The sequence below is a fragment of the Tamandua tetradactyla genome, chromosome 18 (assembly GCF_023851605.1).
Source record: "Tamandua tetradactyla isolate mTamTet1 chromosome 18, mTamTet1.pri, whole genome shotgun sequence".
NCBI lineage: Eukaryota > Metazoa > Chordata > Mammalia > Pilosa > Myrmecophagidae > Tamandua > Tamandua tetradactyla.
This window is the reverse complement of record NC_135344.1, coordinates 33,567,439-33,585,019: the sequence shown is the minus strand read 5'-3', so window position 1 is coordinate 33,585,019 and position 17,581 is coordinate 33,567,439. Positions and strand designations below refer to the sequence as shown.

General features: G+C 35.9%; 1 protein-coding gene across 5 annotated transcripts in view; it reads right to left on the bottom strand.

The window, feature by feature from the left end:
• DYM (dymeclin) overlaps positions 1 to 17,581 on the bottom strand; it is a 603,069-nt gene that overhangs the window by 442,756 nt on the left and 142,732 nt on the right. The window contains exon 1 of one of the 5 annotated variants that reach the window (XM_077135507.1): positions 8,388 to 8,580. The exons of the other annotated variants lie outside the window; for them this stretch is intronic. The gene's annotated coding sequence lies outside the window, so the exon portion shown is untranslated. Of the gene's footprint in view, positions 1 to 8,387; positions 8,581 to 17,581 lie in introns of those variants that run through there. 5 annotated transcript variants of the gene reach the window in all.

Sequence of the window (17,581 nt, the reverse complement as noted above, 5' to 3'; positions counted from 1 at the left end):
CCTCCCTCTTATTCCCAGATTCAGCTTCATTCAGTGTTTTAACATAATTGTATTACAGTTAAGTAGTCTTGTGCTGTCCATTTCTGAATTTTTATTTTCAGTCCTGGTGCACAATACACATCCCTTCAGTTACAATTACCCAATATCTTACCTTATTTCTATCTCCTGATGGTCTCTGTTACCAATGAAATATTCCAAGCTTATTCATTAATGTCAGTTCATATCAGTGAGACCATACAGTATTTTTCCTTTTGTTTTTGGCTAATCTCACTCAGCATAATGTCCTTAAGGTCCACCCACGTTGTTACATGTTTCATTACTTTATTCTGTGTTCCAGCTGCATAATATTCCATCGTATGTATTATACCACAGTTTGTTTAGCCACCCATCTGTTGATGGACATTTTGACTGTTTCCATCTCCTGGTAATTGTAAACAACACTGCTATAAACATCAGTGTGCAAATGTCCATTTGTGTCCTTACCCTCATGTCCTTTGAGAAGAGACAGCATATAGATGGATCCTGTTTTTTAATCCATTCTGCCAGTCCATGTCTTCTGATTGGGGAGTTTAATCCACTAACATTTAGTGTTATTACTGTACAGGTAGTACTTTTTTCTACCATTTTGCCTTTTGGATTTTATATGTCTTATCTAATTTTCCTTCTTTTTACCTTTACTCATAGTCTTCCTTTCTACACTCTTCTCCACACCGCTCTCTTCTGTCTTTTCGTATCTGTCTCTAGTATTCCCTTTAGTATTTCTTGCACAGCTGGTCTCTTGGTCACAAATTCTCTCAGTGATTTTTCATCCGGAAATGTTTTAATTCCTCCCTCATTTTTGAAGGACGATTTTGCTGGATATAGAATTCTTGGTTGGCAGTTTTTCTCTTTTAGTAATTTAAATATATCATCCCACTGTCTTCTCGCCTCCATGGTTTCTGCTGAGAGATCTACACATAGTCTTATTGGGCTTCCCTTGTATGTGATGGATTGCTTTTCTCTTGCTGCTTTCAAGATTCTCTTTCTCTTTGACCTCCGACATTCTGATTATTAAATGTCTTGGAGTATGTCTATTTGGATCTATTCTCTTTGGGGTATGCTGTACTTCTTGGATCTGTAATTCTAAGTCTTTCATAAGAGTTGGGAAATTTTCAGTGATAATTTCCTCCAATAGTTTATCTCCTCCTTTTCCTTTCTCTTCTCCTTCTGGGACACCCACAGGAAGTATACTCGTGCGCTTCATATTGTCCTTCAATTCCCTGAGTCCGTTCTCATATTTTTCCATTTTTTCCCCTATATTTTCTTTTTCTTGTTGGATTTCAGATGTTCCGTCCTCCAGTGCGCTAATCCTATTTTCTGCCTCTCGAAATCTACCATTGTAGGTTTCCATTGTTTTTTTCATCTCTTCTACCTTGCCTTCATTACCATAAGTTCTGTGATTTGTTTTTTCAGACTTTCAATTTCTTCTTTTTGTTCATTCCTTGCCTTTTTCATATCCTCCCTCAATTCACTGATTTGGTTTTTGATGAGGTTTTCCATGTCTGCTCACATATTCTGAATTAATTGTTTCAGCTCCTGTATGTCATTTGAATTGTTGGTTTGTTCCTTTGACTGGGACACACCTTCAACTTTCTTAGTGTGATCTGTTATTTTTTTGCTCGAGCCTAGGCATTTAATAACCTGAATTAGTTTATTCTGGAGATTGTTGTCACTTGTTTTACCTAGGGTTTTCTTGCTGGATGAATTTCTTGTCTATCTGTTCTTTGACATTCAGTTCAGCTTTATCTGGACCTGTAGCTTAATTTTTGTTTAACAGAGGAGAATTTTTCAGTTCTTGTTTTCTTGTTTCTTGCCCTGTTTGTGTGGTGCCTTCCCCCACACACACACACTTAGAAGCGTCTATTTAGGTATTATAGACCCCAGCTGGATTTTCCGAGACCAAACTGGCCTCTTATCAGGAAGAAAGAGTCACTGTGTTGGTTTTCCCTGAGGGTGAGACCCAGCAGGTTGAAAGACTTTCATGTGAAGTCTCTGGCTCTGTTTTTCTTATCCTGCCCAGTATGTGGTGCTTGTCTGCCTGCAGGTCCCACCAGCATAAGAAGATGCAGTACCTTTAACATTGGCAGACTCTCCCTGCTGGGGGCGTGGTGGAGACAGAGGAGAGGTTGTAGGCTGGTTTTAATGGCTTCAAATTACCAATGCCTGGTGTCTGAATTCCTTGAGGGAGGGATTCCACCTGAGTTGGGCTTCACCCCTCCCCTGGGGAAGGCACAGGCTCAAGACAAGTCCTCAAACGAGCTTGTTACTGCCTATGCCTGGGGCAGTTGCAGCCTGAGAAGTCCTGCCGCTGTATCCAAATGCACTCAAGCCTTTGTAGAAACACAGCCACAAAAACCTCTGTTTCTTTTTTTTTTTTTTTAATCTTTTTCCATCAGTGCTGCCCCCTTGGCGCCAGGGCAAAAATGAGTGGCCTCCACTTTGACCAGGTTCACCTGAGCTGCTGGCCTATTTTTAGTAGTCAGAATTTGTTAATTAATTCCACAATTGGCATTTGGTTGGGCTTAGCCCCTGCTGCTAGTAAAGTCCCTTTCCTTTCCCCTCTGGGAAGCAGCCTGTGGGGGCAGGGCGCCGGCCGCTGCGGTTTGGGGAACTCATGTTCTGGGGGTGCTCGTAGCCGGTCCAGCTGGTCCAGACTGGGGTACACTGTGTGTCTGGTCACTGATGTGGCCCCAGGAGCTATTCTGTACTGTTTCTGGTTATTTAGTAGTTGTTCTGGAGGACAAACTAAAGCACGCACATTGCTAAGCCGTCATCTTGGTTACCTATCCCTCCTAAGTGTCTTCCTATATATTTCATGTGTGTTTGTATATGCAATGCTAGAAGGTAAATTCAAATAGTCCAGAGACTTTGTTTACTTTTCACCACTTTTCTGTGATTGTGAAGAGGATTATAAATGTGATGAAACAATTTAGAAGGAAGATCTAGATTGGTGAATTACTATGTTTGTGGTGTTACATGGGCAGAAGAGAACCAAGAATAAAAAACACCTCCTTTAGACCAAAAATCATAAATATTATACCATTTACACATCTGTTTGAAAATATGTGTGTGGGTAGTTGAAGAAATTTTTCAGAGTTTACCAATTTGAAAGTTGCATATAAATTTTGTACTCCATTATATAGTTATAGTTATGCATAACATTTCTGTTAATTTTAATTCACAATAATTTTTAATAAAATATTTAAAAATTAAACAAAATTTATAATCTATATACTCATATAGAAAATAAACTATAAAAGTAAAATTCTCTCTACTATTGAGTAGGAAAAATATTTAAAGAAATTATTAAAAATTAGAAATGTTTAAAAATTTAAAAGACGGGCTTATCAGGAAAGCCTGGCTAAAGAACTGAGAAAATGTGTTGTAGGAATTAGGAGATTTGGTTTCCAGATTAAGGTCTAAAATTAACTACATATTGAATCTCAAAAAAATTGATTATTTTACTTCTCCAAACTCAATTTTCTCATGTGTAAAGAACAACAGCTAACAAATACACTAATTGCTTTACATGCACTACTCTCTTTAAACCCTCAAAACAACCATATAGGAAAAGAACCAACATTAGCTCTTTTACATATCCTCATCTGTAGGTTTTTATGTGCTCAAGGACATATCCTTTTCTGAGTTAATCCTTGGCTCTAAGCCACTATTCTATAAACCCCTTTAAATCAAGCAAATGGACTTCATGAAATTATAAAGCACTATCAGGATGAATGCAGGCCAAAGAATTCAAAGAAACTTAGGAATTCATTAAAAGAGACAGGCCATTTACTGGGAACCTTTAATTCTATTTATGATGAAAAAGAGGCTCAGAGAGTCTCTCAGGCCCAAAGCCCCAGTTAGGGACTTTGTACCCCAGTTAGGGACTTTGTACACAGCCTTTTTGCTCTACCAATGCCTTTCACATTGTGATTTTCAAGAGTTCTAGATATTCGTTTCTCTTTTGAGGTATATTTTTAACTATTTTGAAAACCAGAAATGCAAAATATTCAAAAGCACTGGCCTGTATTGCCAGGAGAAAACATTTTACGCAAACCTTGGAATTAGCTTTTGTTAGCCATTCCATGCATATATTTGAACTCCTTGAAAATGTTTCAAAGATTTCAAAAGATGTAGTTCTCTAGCATTTTTTAAATCCAGGTCTGTACATATATACTTTAACAAACTAAATAAGAGAACAAATATATTGTTCCAGCATACACAGTGCTTAATAATTGCCAGGTCAATGCAGAAATATTCTACTGGCTGTGTTCTTGTCACAGCTTAAGAATTAATGCAAATAACTGCCTAAATTTCTCGCTGTAACAAAATGTAGCACCTATTCAAAGTGTGATTGATGGAGCAGCAGTAACGCCATTATCTGCAAGCTTGTTGGAAGTGTAGAATCCCAGACTCACTCTAAAGTTAACAGTTTTTCCCAAATTTAATATGCATATAAATCACAAGGTATTTGTTCTTGTTTGCTAGCTGCCAGAATGCAACACACCAGAGATGCACTGGCTTTTAATAAAAGGGGATTTATTTCATTAAAAACATGCAGTTCTTCAGAGGAAAGGCAGCTAACTTTCAACCGAGGTTCTTTCTTCCCCGGGCAGGCACAAGGTGATCTCTGCTGGCCTTCTCTCCAAGCCTCTGGGTTCCAAAAACTTTCCCCAAGGTGATTCCTTTCTGCATCTCCAAAGGCCTGGGCTGAGCTGCAAGTGGTGAAATGAGGTATGCTGAGCTGCTTAGGCTGTGCTACCTTGAACTCTCTCATTTAAGCATCCAGCCAATTAAATTAAACATCATTCATTGCAGCAAGCATGCCTCCTAGCCAACTGCAGATGTAATCAGCAACAGATGAGCTTCACATGCCATTAGCTCATGTTCACAGCAACAGAACTAGGCACCTTCACCTGGCTAAGGCGACACCTGAACCTAACTACCATAGTATTATTATTAGAATGTAATTTCTGATTTCCCAAGAACAAAGTGTAACCTGCACTTATGCATTTCTAACAATCTCCAACTTGATGACCCTTGCTACAGGTTAGGAAACCAAAACTGGGAATAACAAGGCTCAGAATTCGCTGTAAGTTAGCAGGGCAGGGCTTTTTGTCCAATTTACTGAGAATAGATTATGTAGAACAAAACAAGGATGCCTGCTTTCACCACTACTCAAAATTGTACTGGAAGTTCTAGCTAGTAAAGGAAGGAAGAGAGGGAGGAGAAAAGAGAAAGGGAAGACATTCAAAAAGGAAGGGAAAAACTAAGACTATTTCTACACCTAAAGGACATGATCCAACATAGAGAAAATCCCAAAGGATGCCCAAGAAAGCTACTAGAGCTCAAACGAATTCAGCAAGTTGCAGGACACAAGATTAACATGCACAAATCCATTGTTTCTTCACAGCAATAATAAACAATCCAAAATGGAAAATTAAAAAAAAAATTCATTTAACATAGCACGTAAAGAAATAAAATATCTAAGAGTAAGTTTAACCAATGAAATTACAAAATACTGCTAAAATTAACGAAAGAAGACCTAAATAAAAGAAAGACATTTCATGTTTATGGATTAGAAGACTTCATATTGTTAAGATGCCATAGTACCCAAGTGATTCACAGATTCAACATAAATCTTACTAAAATTTCAGTAGCTGATTTTTGCAAAAATGGAAAAGCCCAATCATCAAACTCATATTGCAAGGGGCCCCTAATAATCAAAACAATATCAAAAAAGAATAAATTTGGAAACTCACACTTCTCAATTTCAAAACTTACAACAAACTAATAGTAATTAAAACGATGTGGAATTGGTATAAGAATGCACATACAGACAAATGGAATAGAACTGAGAGTCCTAAAGAAACTCATACACCTATGGCCAGTTTTTTTTTTAACTTTTTTTATTGTATAGTATAATATACATACAAAACAAAGAAATAAAAAAGCAATAGTCTTCAAAGCACTCCTCAACAAGTGGTTATAGGACAGCTCCCAGAGTTTGTCAAGGGTTACCATATGATTCTCTCATATTTTTCCTTCTAGCTTCTCCAGAATATAGAAGACTAGAGGGCTTAAATACATTTTTATCATCATAATCGCCTTCCTTTTCCTTCCTATTTTATGTAAAATAACATATGTACAAAAAAGCTGTAAATTTCAAAGCGAAGCACCACAATTAGTTGTAGAACATATTTCAGACTTTGAATGGGTTACAATTTCACAATTTTAGGTTTTTACTTCTACCTGTTCTAAAATACTGGAGGTTAAAAGAGATCAATTTAATGATTCAGCATTCATATTCATTTGTTACAAATAAGTCCTATCGTCTATGTAGAATTCCACCATTACCTCTAATCTTTCCATACCTCTCACTGGAGTTGTTTGGGCTATGGGAATTCTAAATTTTTGATATTGGAAGGGTCTGTCACAAATATGGGGTAGGGAGATGAAACTATCTGATGTTCTGGAGAGGCTGGGCTAGGTTTCAGGACTTATCTGGACCAAGGACCCAACTAGAGGTTGCAGGTTTCTGGAAAATTACTCTAGTTGTCTGGAACCCTTGTGGAATCTTACATAATGCCCTAAGTGTTCTTTAGGATTGGCTGGAATGGTCCTGGTTGGGGGTTGGCAGGTTATGATAGGTAGCAAGGTCTACCTGAAGCTTGTGTGAGAGCAACTTCCAGAGTAGCCTCTCAACTCTATTTGAACTCTCTCTGTTACTGATACTTTAGTAGTTACACTCTTTCCCCCCTTTAGCTCAGGATGGAATTGTTGATCCCATGGTGCCAGGTCTGGATTCATCCCTGGGAGTATCTCCCACATCACTAGGGAGACTTTCACCCTCGGATATCATGTCCCAAGTAGTGGAAAGGGGAATGATTTCACTTGCAGAGTTGGGCTTAGAGAGACTCATGGCCAGCTGATTTTTGACAAGAGTGCTCAGTATATTCAATAGGGAAACAAAAGTCTCTTCAACAAATGATACTGGGAAAACCTGAGTTTCAAATGCAATAGAATAAAGTTGTATGCTTACCCCACAACATATTAAAAAAATGAACTCAAAATGGCTCAAACCTAAATATAAAAACTATAATCATAAAATACCTAAAAGAAAACACAAGGAGAAGTCTTCATGACCTTGCATTTGACAATAGATTCTTAGATATGACACAAAAAGCACAAGCAACAAAAGAAAAAAATAGATAAATTGGGCCTCATCAAAATTTAAAACTTTTTTGCATCAAAGGACATTATCAAGAAAGTGAAAAGGTAACCTTAATAGGAAAAAAGTCACAAATCATATATCTGAGAGTTTAATACTCAGATTATATAAAAAACTCCTACAACCCTACAACAAAAAGACAAATTAAAAAATAAGCAAAGGACTTGAATAGACATTTCTTCAAAGAATATATATAAATGGCCAATAAGCATATTTAAAAATACTCAACACATCACTGTCATTATGGAAATACAAATTAAAAGCATAATGAGAGGGCAGGCCACGGTGACTCAGCAGGCAAGAATGCTTGCCTGCCATGCCAGAGGACCTAGGTTTGATTCCCAGTGCCTAACCATGTGAAAAAAAAAAGCATAATGGATACCATTTCTACCCACTCAGATGGCTATTATATTAAATAAATTTTTAAAAAATAGAAAATAAGTGTTAGCAAGGATACAAGGACAGTAGAACCCTTGTGCATTGTTAGTGGGGATACAAAATGGTACAGCTGCTGTGGAAAGCAGTTTTGGCAGTTCCTCAAAAAGCTAAACAGAGAATTACCATATGACCTGGCAACCCAACATTTAGGCATACACCCAAAAGAAGTGAAAACAGGGACTCAAATAGATACTTGTACACAGCATCATTAGTCACAATAGTGAAAAGATGAAAACAACCCAAGTGTCCAGATGAATGGATAAACAAAATATGGTGTATACATATTATGGAATATTATTCACCTGTAAAAATGAATGAAGTTCTCTCAAGAAAATGAGGGAAATATCCAGAGGCCCCAAACAAAAACCAACAAACTAAAAAACTATAAAACAAATGGTAAACTAGCATTTGTCAATACCAGAAACGTCAGGAACTTTGGCTTTGAAGGTCTGATCTAAGAACAAGAGATAAGACTTTAGACCAACACATGTTGAAGTTCTAGAATTGAGACCCAGCATATATCAGAATTTATTAAGAATTATAGTCTACTGGAAGGGTATGTAAATAAAAAGAAATTTCACCTCTTGACAAAGGTAGACTACAAGAAAATTTAGCTTGTCTTGTTCTTGGCTCCAAATACGAAAAAGTCACTCTTGAGAATTTATAGTCATAGGCTTACCTTCGCACGGTTTGAAGGTTCAAAGAATTCTATCTGTTGCATGGTGCAGAAAACTCTAAACTAGAATGTTAAATAATCCTAAACTGGTAGCACCCAAAGTTATCTGGAAGAGGCAAAAGTTAATGTTTTTCTAGGGCAGGGGTTGACTAACTAGGCCCACAAGCCAAATCTGCCACACCACCTGTTTTTGTAATAAAATTTCATTGGCGCATAGCCACCCCCATAATTTGCATTTTATCTACGGCTGCCAGTTGTAATAGGGACCATGTGGTCTTCAAAACTTAAAATATTCACTCTCTGACCTTAACAGAATAAGTTTGCCAACCCCTGCTCTATAGGAACTCATTCTTAATCCAGGATCCTGTGACTTCTTACAGGTTGAATTGGGCTAAACATGAGGTCACAGTACAAAATTACAAGGTGCACATGAAAAGAGTCACATAATGAAAGCTATTTAAAACAAAAATACAGACTATAAAACAATCATGTTTAAAATGTATAAAGAAATAAAACAGAAAGGAAAAAATGAACAATTATTATTTTAAATGACAGTGAGGTCAGGAACTTAAGAACATTTTATATTTTGGAATTGCAGTTTTTTAGTCCATTGGTTATGCAGAAGTCCTGGATTTTTTTAAAATTTCCAAATAAATGGAGATTTGGGGGCCACTTTCTTACTCTGTATTTTGGTTAATTTATTACTGTAAACTTTATAATTTGTTGAGCCTTCCTTTGTGGCTTGAGTTCTTATAATCACTGTATGTATACTTGAAGAGAATGTGTACTATTCCTTGAATGCAAATTTCTATATGTCCTTGTTTAAAAAAAATTGTTCAAAGCATCTTAAAAATATTTAAAAAAGGAATGAAGTTCTGATCCATGCTACAACTTGTTGAACCCTGAAAATACTATGCTATGTAAAATAAAGCCAAAGAACAAACACTGTAGGATTCCACTCACATGAAATATCTGAATAAGCAAATTCATAGAGACAGAAAATAGAATAAAGGTCACCAGGGCTAAGGGGAAGGAGAAATGAATAGTTATTGTTTAATGAAGATAGAGATTCTGTTAGGATAATGAAAAGTTTTGGTAATGGATGGTGGAGATGGTAGCACAACATTGAATGTATTTAATGTCACTGAATCATATACCAAAAAATGGTTAAAATGAGAAATGTTATATATCTTACTACAGTATATTTTTTAAAAGGATATGTGATCAGGTATTATATATCATTAGGGTTTCACTTTAAAACAAAAAATTCCTACTGCTCTTTCCTGCTTCAGGCGTAATTTGATGAAAGGATATCCCAAGATTTCAGGACAAACTTTTAAAAAGATAGCTAATATTTTCAAATGCTTCTGCGTGAATAATAATACCTAGCTGTTGTAAATCAAAACAAAAATACTAATGCAAACTGAGAGTTGAGGCTCATAATGACAACAATCACCATTTAGAAGTCTAACTTTACTATTTCGTATTCATACAAAGCCCCTATATAACTGTATGACTTTATAGCTTGGGGGAATGGTGAGAAAGGAGGGAAATTCAACTTCCCCAAATGGAGAATTCTTGATATTCCCACAAGCAGTGGGGGACAACCAAAGCAATAGGCTGAGCCCTCAATCTTGGGGTTTGTTCATATGCAACTTCAACCCCGCAAAGGATAGGCAAAGCCTACTTAAAATTAGGCCTGAGAGTCACCCCCAAGAGAACCTCTTTTGTTGCTCAGATGTGGTCTCTCTCTCTCAGCTAACACCACAGCCAAACTCACTGTCCTCCCCCTCTCTATGTGGGACATGATTCCCAGGAGTGTGGATCTTCCTGGCAACGTGGGACAGTCTCCCTCTCACTGTCTAACTCAATCAGTAAAGTTCTATTAATCATCCTACCCACTAATTTTCTATATGAATCCAGAAGATACAATTCACAGAAAACAAATGGAAGGCAGAAGTAAACAAGTCAAAATAGACCAACAGATGCTGGAGGGTAAGGTAGAAAAAGGTTGATCCAGATGTTCACTCTTGGAATTTCAGAATTTCCTCATACTCCAAAGCCAAGATTAAGGGGGAAATAAGCAGACTTGAACAAAATAAAACATTCCTGGGTTCTAGGATCAATCTGCCTTCAAACTGAAATAACAGCAGATTCAACAAGCACCTAGAGGATCCATAAGTGGTATGGAGGCAGTAAACACACCCTCTCTAACAGCAAACAATGTGCCTTCCTGGTTATTCTTGATCTCCTTACCCTATTTTATTTTTCTGATGAGCCATCATTATGAGAGATGCATGTATTTATTTATTTATTGTCTGCCTCCCTACTGAAGTAGATATATGAGGCCATGGACCTGGGTGAATCGTTTTGCAGTCATATCTATAGCTCACAGAATAGAGTAATATCATGAGTGTGCAGAAAGTATTTGTTGGTATAACAGACGAGTAAAACCAAAACAACAATAGCCATAACAAAATGAGGACTAGGTAATGCTGAAAACTCAGAGGAAGAGTTGAATCAAAATATGTCAGAGAATTTTATTATATAAGCATCTGCAGAAGATAGGAAAGCCAATCATTTATTTGAAAAAAAAAAAAGCCACTGAGAGAAATGAGTGAAATCAAGAGAGCAGCCTGATATTATCTAGGAAAGGGTAGGAGTGATTAAAAATAAACTACAAATGCAAAGACAACCAAAAGGTACAATAGAATCCTGGAAGAGAACCAGCAATATAGAAAGCATTGAATGAGAGATACAAAGAAAGAACTAAAAACAGAAATACAACAAAGGACAGAGATAAAGGAAAACAAAATGTAGAACACACAGGTTAACACTAAGTGCCAGAAATGAGGGAAATGACAAAGTTTACGTCAAGAAAAGAGAAGTTGTCTGTCACGCTTGACTGACTCCTAAACTGTAAGATCAGAAAGAGGATCCAAGAAACAACAGAAAACAGCAAATGGGGACCAAAACAGAATGAACAAATTTAGTAGCTGCATGGTGTTGGAGAGAAAGAACCTAAAGTTAAGCCCTGACTAGTTGGAGACTCTTGGTTCTTCCCTTGGACTTTTTAGTGGCATCCCTGAAGGGCCAAGTCTTAGAATTATGAGCTATATCTCAGGACTAAGGGCTACACCCGGGATTAAGGGAAACCAGAAATGGTAAATGGGAGACCCAGAGAGAGAAGGGGAAAAGAATAGAGCAGAAAAATATTTGAAAAATTTATGGACAAAATAAAACTTCCCTGAATTTCTGTGTTCCCTAAAGCCGTAATCCCCTGAGCCAAGGAATACATCCTATAAATATAAAGAACATCTGCTTTCACTTCTCCTAGAAACATTTTTGCATACCATAAATAGCATAAGGATTAGATCTATAACTATTTATTTAAAACGTCTCTTATCTCCCCAAAGCAAACCTGTTACATCCCAGGAAAAGCACACAGTTTGGCTCTGAAGACATAGGAAAAACTGGAACATTATCTCCCTAAGTATTTATATGGCAAGAAGGAATGAAGCTCCAGTAGCTGGAGATATCTCTAGGCCTAAAAAGCCAATGAAGAGATTTTATTTATATACTAAAGGGCTGGAGTAAGGAGGAGATCCTTTTAGAAGAGGGGAGTAGCTACCTCCAGTCCCTTTATAAATATGCAGTAAAAAAAAAATCTCTCCCATCCCTTACCAATGGGGTATCTGGCTACAAACACAAAACAAATGACTTAACTCTCACAGCAACACTCCAGCAGGTAAGAACTAGGAAAGAGAAGCAACAATACACTTACTATGAGTGCATTAAATATCTATGAGATATTTAATAAGAAATCTGTTTCTCATGCAGAAAACTTTATGCACACACTCAAGGAAAAAGCAACAAAGACTAATATTAAAAGCCCAACAAAAATATTGACCAAAAACTTCCCAAATTTAGGGGATGTAAGGATAGGTCAGTGGTAGAATTCTCGCCTACCATGCAGGAGACCCAGGTTCAATTCCTGGACTATGCACTTCCCAAAAACAAACAAACAAGCAAACAAAACAAAAGAAAAACCAAACAAAAACAAAAAAAAATTCAACAAATGGTACTGCAATATGGGGTCACTCACTTGGAAAAAGAATGAAATGTGACACCCACCATACAGCGTACAAAGGGAAAAAAAAAAAAAAACACTTCCCAAATTTGATGGGAAGCATTATACTACACATCCAAGAAAAGCAACAAACCCCAGGCAGAACAAATAAAGAGATCCACACATGCATCACAGTTTAACTAAAGAAAGACAAAGATCATGAGAAAAATCTTGAAAGCACCAAGAAAAAAAATAACTCATCATGTACTGAATAACAATACAAATACCATTAGACTTCTTTAATATCTTTAAAGTGCTGAAAGAAAAAAAAAGTCAACCATGAATTCTATACTCAAACAAATATCCTTCAAGAATGAAGGCAGGTGAACAGATGGTTCTGTAGTAGAATGCTCACCTGCTAAGCAGGTGACCTGAGTTCAATTCCTGGCCCATGTACCCCTACCTCCACTCCCTACCCCCCCCAAAAAATGAAGGCAACATGGCCTATAAAGGCTACTGTACAATGGAAAAACTTGACAAAAATGACCTTAACCAAGTGATCAAAATAACATTATCAATGATAAATCATGGTAATAGCAGGACTATCAATTTATGATGTGATCAGAATGGCACTTGACCTCTGTGATCTTCGTCCCAAAAACCTAAAACCCCCAAAGCATCAGACTAAATCCACCTGAGTATTTCTAGTGCTTCTCAAACTGCCAAAGTCATCAAGCACAAGGAAAATCTGAGAAACTGTTGTAGACGAAAGGAGGCTAAGGAGTCATAAGGATAATATGGTATCCTAGATAGGACCCTGGAACAGAAAACAGATATTAAAGGAAAACTAGTGAAACCTGAGTGAAGTATGCACTTTAGTTAATAGTAATGTACCAATGTTGGTTCCTTAGTTGTGACAAATATGCCACACTTATGTAAGATCTTAATAGGGGAAACTGCTGAGGGATATACAGGAACTCTCTTTACTATTTTTGCAGTTTTTCTGTAAAACTAAAACTGCTCTACTCTAAAAAGTTTATTTAAAAAGTCTCAATAGATCAAGTTTAATAACAGATGAAAAGATTAATGAACTGCAAACATGTTAATAAAAAATATCCTACTAAAGGCCAGAGAGAAAAAAGGGTATAAAATACAAAAAGAGCCCAACAAGCATCTGGGACACAATGGAAACATTTAATATCAATATAACAGAGGCCTGAAAAGGAGACAGACAGAACAGGGCAGAAACAATATGTAAACAGATTTAACAGCTGAAATTTTTTCCAAAACTGGTTTTAAAAAAAAAAAAATCAACCAATAGACTTAGGAAGCTCTACAAACCCCAAGCAGCAAAACTATAAAAAAAAAAAAAAAAATTAAACCATTCCTCAGCACATCATACTAATATTTCTGAAAAGAAAGAACAAAGAGAAAAAAAACTTAAAGCACTTAGAAGAAAAAAGTAGGTTATTTTCAAAGGAGCAAAAAATAAGATTGACAATTTTATTCTTAACACAAATGAGAAAAGCCAGAAAATACAGAATGACACCTTTAAATTACAGAAAAGAAATTAAATGTCAACCAAGAATTCTACCAGCAAATAACTCCTTCAAAAGACAAAGGGAAAAATAGAAGCATTTTCAAACAAACAATCAAGAGAATTATCTCCAACAAATTCATTCTTTAAAAAAATAACTGTACCCACACAGTCCTTTAAGTTGTTATATATTTATATTTATTAACATGAAAAAAGTTCCTAAAGTAATAATGAGTGAAAATAATGTAAAAATAAGATCTATGAAATTATAAATTATATAAATCAATATGCATAGAATATTATTAAAAATCTGTCACAAAAAGTTAGCAGTGATTATATCTGTGTTGTTTAATATGGAGTGATTTTTTTTCCCAACTGTACTGCTGGAATTTGGGGCAGTAAACATATAGCTTTTCTTTGCTGTCCCAAAAGTATTTTTAAATATATAATTGACTTGCTCCCAATATAACATCAAATGAAAAAAATCACAGGTTAAAAACTATGCACATACATGCATGCATGTATATATTTATGATGGAAGATAAGTACGCAAATGTTTATCCATAGAATAAATAATAGAAGGCAATGTACAAAAATATCAACAATGGCTATTAACGGTTGTAGGTAGTACAATTATACACAGTTACTTCTATTTTTACATTTTAGCATGATTTTCAAATTACATGTGAGTAGATATTACTTCTAGTAAAAGAAAAGGATTTGTTTTTTTTTTTATTTTTTTAAAAGAAAAGTTATTTTTATAAAAATCCAAGATTACCTTAAAAGTTGTCATCATAATTCCTACATTGAAATTATTGTTACATAAAATTCTTTAATTATGAACAAACTGCCACATAGTTTCTTTAATCCAGCTTTGTTCAGCTCAAATTTCTTTAACCTACTGTGGTAACACCAAAATTCAAGGCATCTCAAACTTCCCTTCAGGGACTAGGGAGAAAAGAGGAAATATTAAACTTCTCCATCTGGAAATCAAGAAACGAATCCCATTTACAATTGCAACTAAAAGAATAAAATACCTAGGAATAAATTTAACTAAAGAGACAAAAAACCTATATAAAGAAAACTACAAAAAACTGCTAAAAGAAATCACAGAAGACCTAAACAGATGGAAGGGCATACCGTGTTCATGGATTGGAAGACTAAATATAGTTAAGATGTCAATCCTACCTAAATTGATTTACAGATTCAATGCAATACCAATCAAAATCCCAACAACGTATTTTTCAGAAATAGAAAAACCAATAAGCAAATTTATCTGGAAGGGCAGGGTGCCCCGAATTGCTAAAAACATCTTGAGGAAAAAAAACGAAGCTGGAGGTCTCGCGCTGCCTGACTTTAAGGCATATTATGAAGCCACAGTGGTCAAAACAGCATGGTATTGGCATAAAGATAGATATATCGACCAATGGAATCGAATAGAGTGCTCAGATATAGACCCTCTCATCTATGGACATTTGATCTTTGATAAGGCAGTCAAGCCAACTCACCTGGGACAGAGCAGTCTCTTCAATAAATGGTGCCTAGAGAACTGGATATCCATATGCAAAAGAATGAAAGAAGACCCATCTCTCACACCCTATACAAAAGTCAACTCAAAATGGATCAAAGATCTAAACATTAGGTCTAAGACCATAAAACAGTTAGAGGAAAATGTTGGGAGATATCTTATGGATCTTACAACTGGAGGCGGTTTTATGGACCTTAAACCTAAAGCAAGAGCACTGAAGAAGGAAATAAATAAATGGGAACTCCTCAAAATTAAACACTTTTGTGCATCAAAGAACTTCATCAAGAAAGTAGAAAGACAGCCTTCACAATGGGAGACAATATTTGGAAATGATATATCAGATAAAGGTCTAGTATCCAGAATTTATAAAGAGATTGTTCATCTCAACAACAAAAAGACAGCCAACCCAATTACAAAATGGGAAAAAGACTTGAACAGACACCTCTCAGAAGAGGAAATACGGATGGCCAAGAGGCACATGAAGAGATGCTCAATGTCCCTGGCCATTAGAGAAATGCAAATCAAAACCACAATGAGATATCATCTCACACCCACCAGAATGGCCATTATCAACAAAACAGAAAATGACAAGTGCTGGAGAGGATGCGGAGAAAGAGGCACACTTATCCACTGTTGGTGGGAATGTCAAAGGGTGCAACCACTGTGGAAGGCAGTTTGGCGGTTCCTCAAAAAGCTGAATATAGAATTGCCATACGACCCAGCAATACCATTGCTAGGTATCTACTCAAAGGACTTAAGGGCAAAGACACAAACGGACATTTGCACACCAATGTTTATAGCAGCATTATTTACAATTGCAAAGAGATGGAAACAGCCAAAATCTCCATCAACAGAAGAGTGGCTAAACAAACTGTGGTATATACATACGATGGAATATTATGCAGCTTTAAGACAAGATAAACTTATGAACCATGTAATAACATGGATGGACCTAGAGAATATTATGCTGAGTGAATCCAGCCAAAAACTAAAGGACAAATACTGTATGGTCCCACTGATGTGAACGGACATTCGAGAATAAACTTGAAATATGTCACTGGTAACAGAGTTCAGCAGGAGTTAGAAACAGGGTAAGACAATGGGTAATTGAAGCTGAAGGGATACAGACTGTGCAACAGGACTAGATACAAAAACTCAAAAATGGACAGCACAATAATACCTAATTGTAAAGTAATCATGTTAAAACACTGAATGAAGCTGCATCTGAGCTATAGGTTTTTGTTTTGTTTTGTGTTGTTTTGTTTTGATTTTACTATTATTACTTTTATTTTTTTCTCTATATTAACATTCTATATCTTTTTCGGTTATGTTGCTAGTTCTTCTAAACCAATGCAAATGTACTAAGAAATGATGATCATGCATCTATGTGATGATGTTAAGAATTAATGATTGCATGTGTAGAATGGTATGATCTCTAAATGTTGGGTTAATTTCTTTTTTTCCGTTAATTAAAAAAAAAAAAAAAAGAGAGAAGGGATAATTGGAGATGAAGGGATACAGACTGTACAACGGGACTGGATATAAAAACTCAGAAATGGACAGCACAATACTACCCAATTGTAATGCAATTATGTTAAAACACTGAATGAAGCTGCATGTGAGGTATAGGTTTTTTGTTTTTGTTTTGTTTTTTTTTCTTTCTATTATTGTTTTAATTCTTATTGTTGTCTTTTTATTTCTTTTTCTAAATTGATGCAAATGTACTAAGAAATGATGAATATGCAACTATGTGATGTTATTAAGAATTACTGATTGTACATGCAGATTGGAATGATTTCTAATTGTTTTGTTAATTCTTTTTTTAATTAATAAAAAAAAAAAAACGAAAAAAAAAAAAAAACAAAAAAAACTTCTCCATCTGGGGAATTCCTGATATTCTCCCAAGCAGTAGGGACAACAATTCAACAGTATAAGCCCTCGATTTTGGGGTTCGCCCCTATGAAGTTTATTCTTGAAAAGGAGACGCTAATCCTACTGACAATTATGCCTAAGAGTCACCCCCAGAGAACCTTTTCTGTTGCTCAGATGTGGCCTCTCTCTCT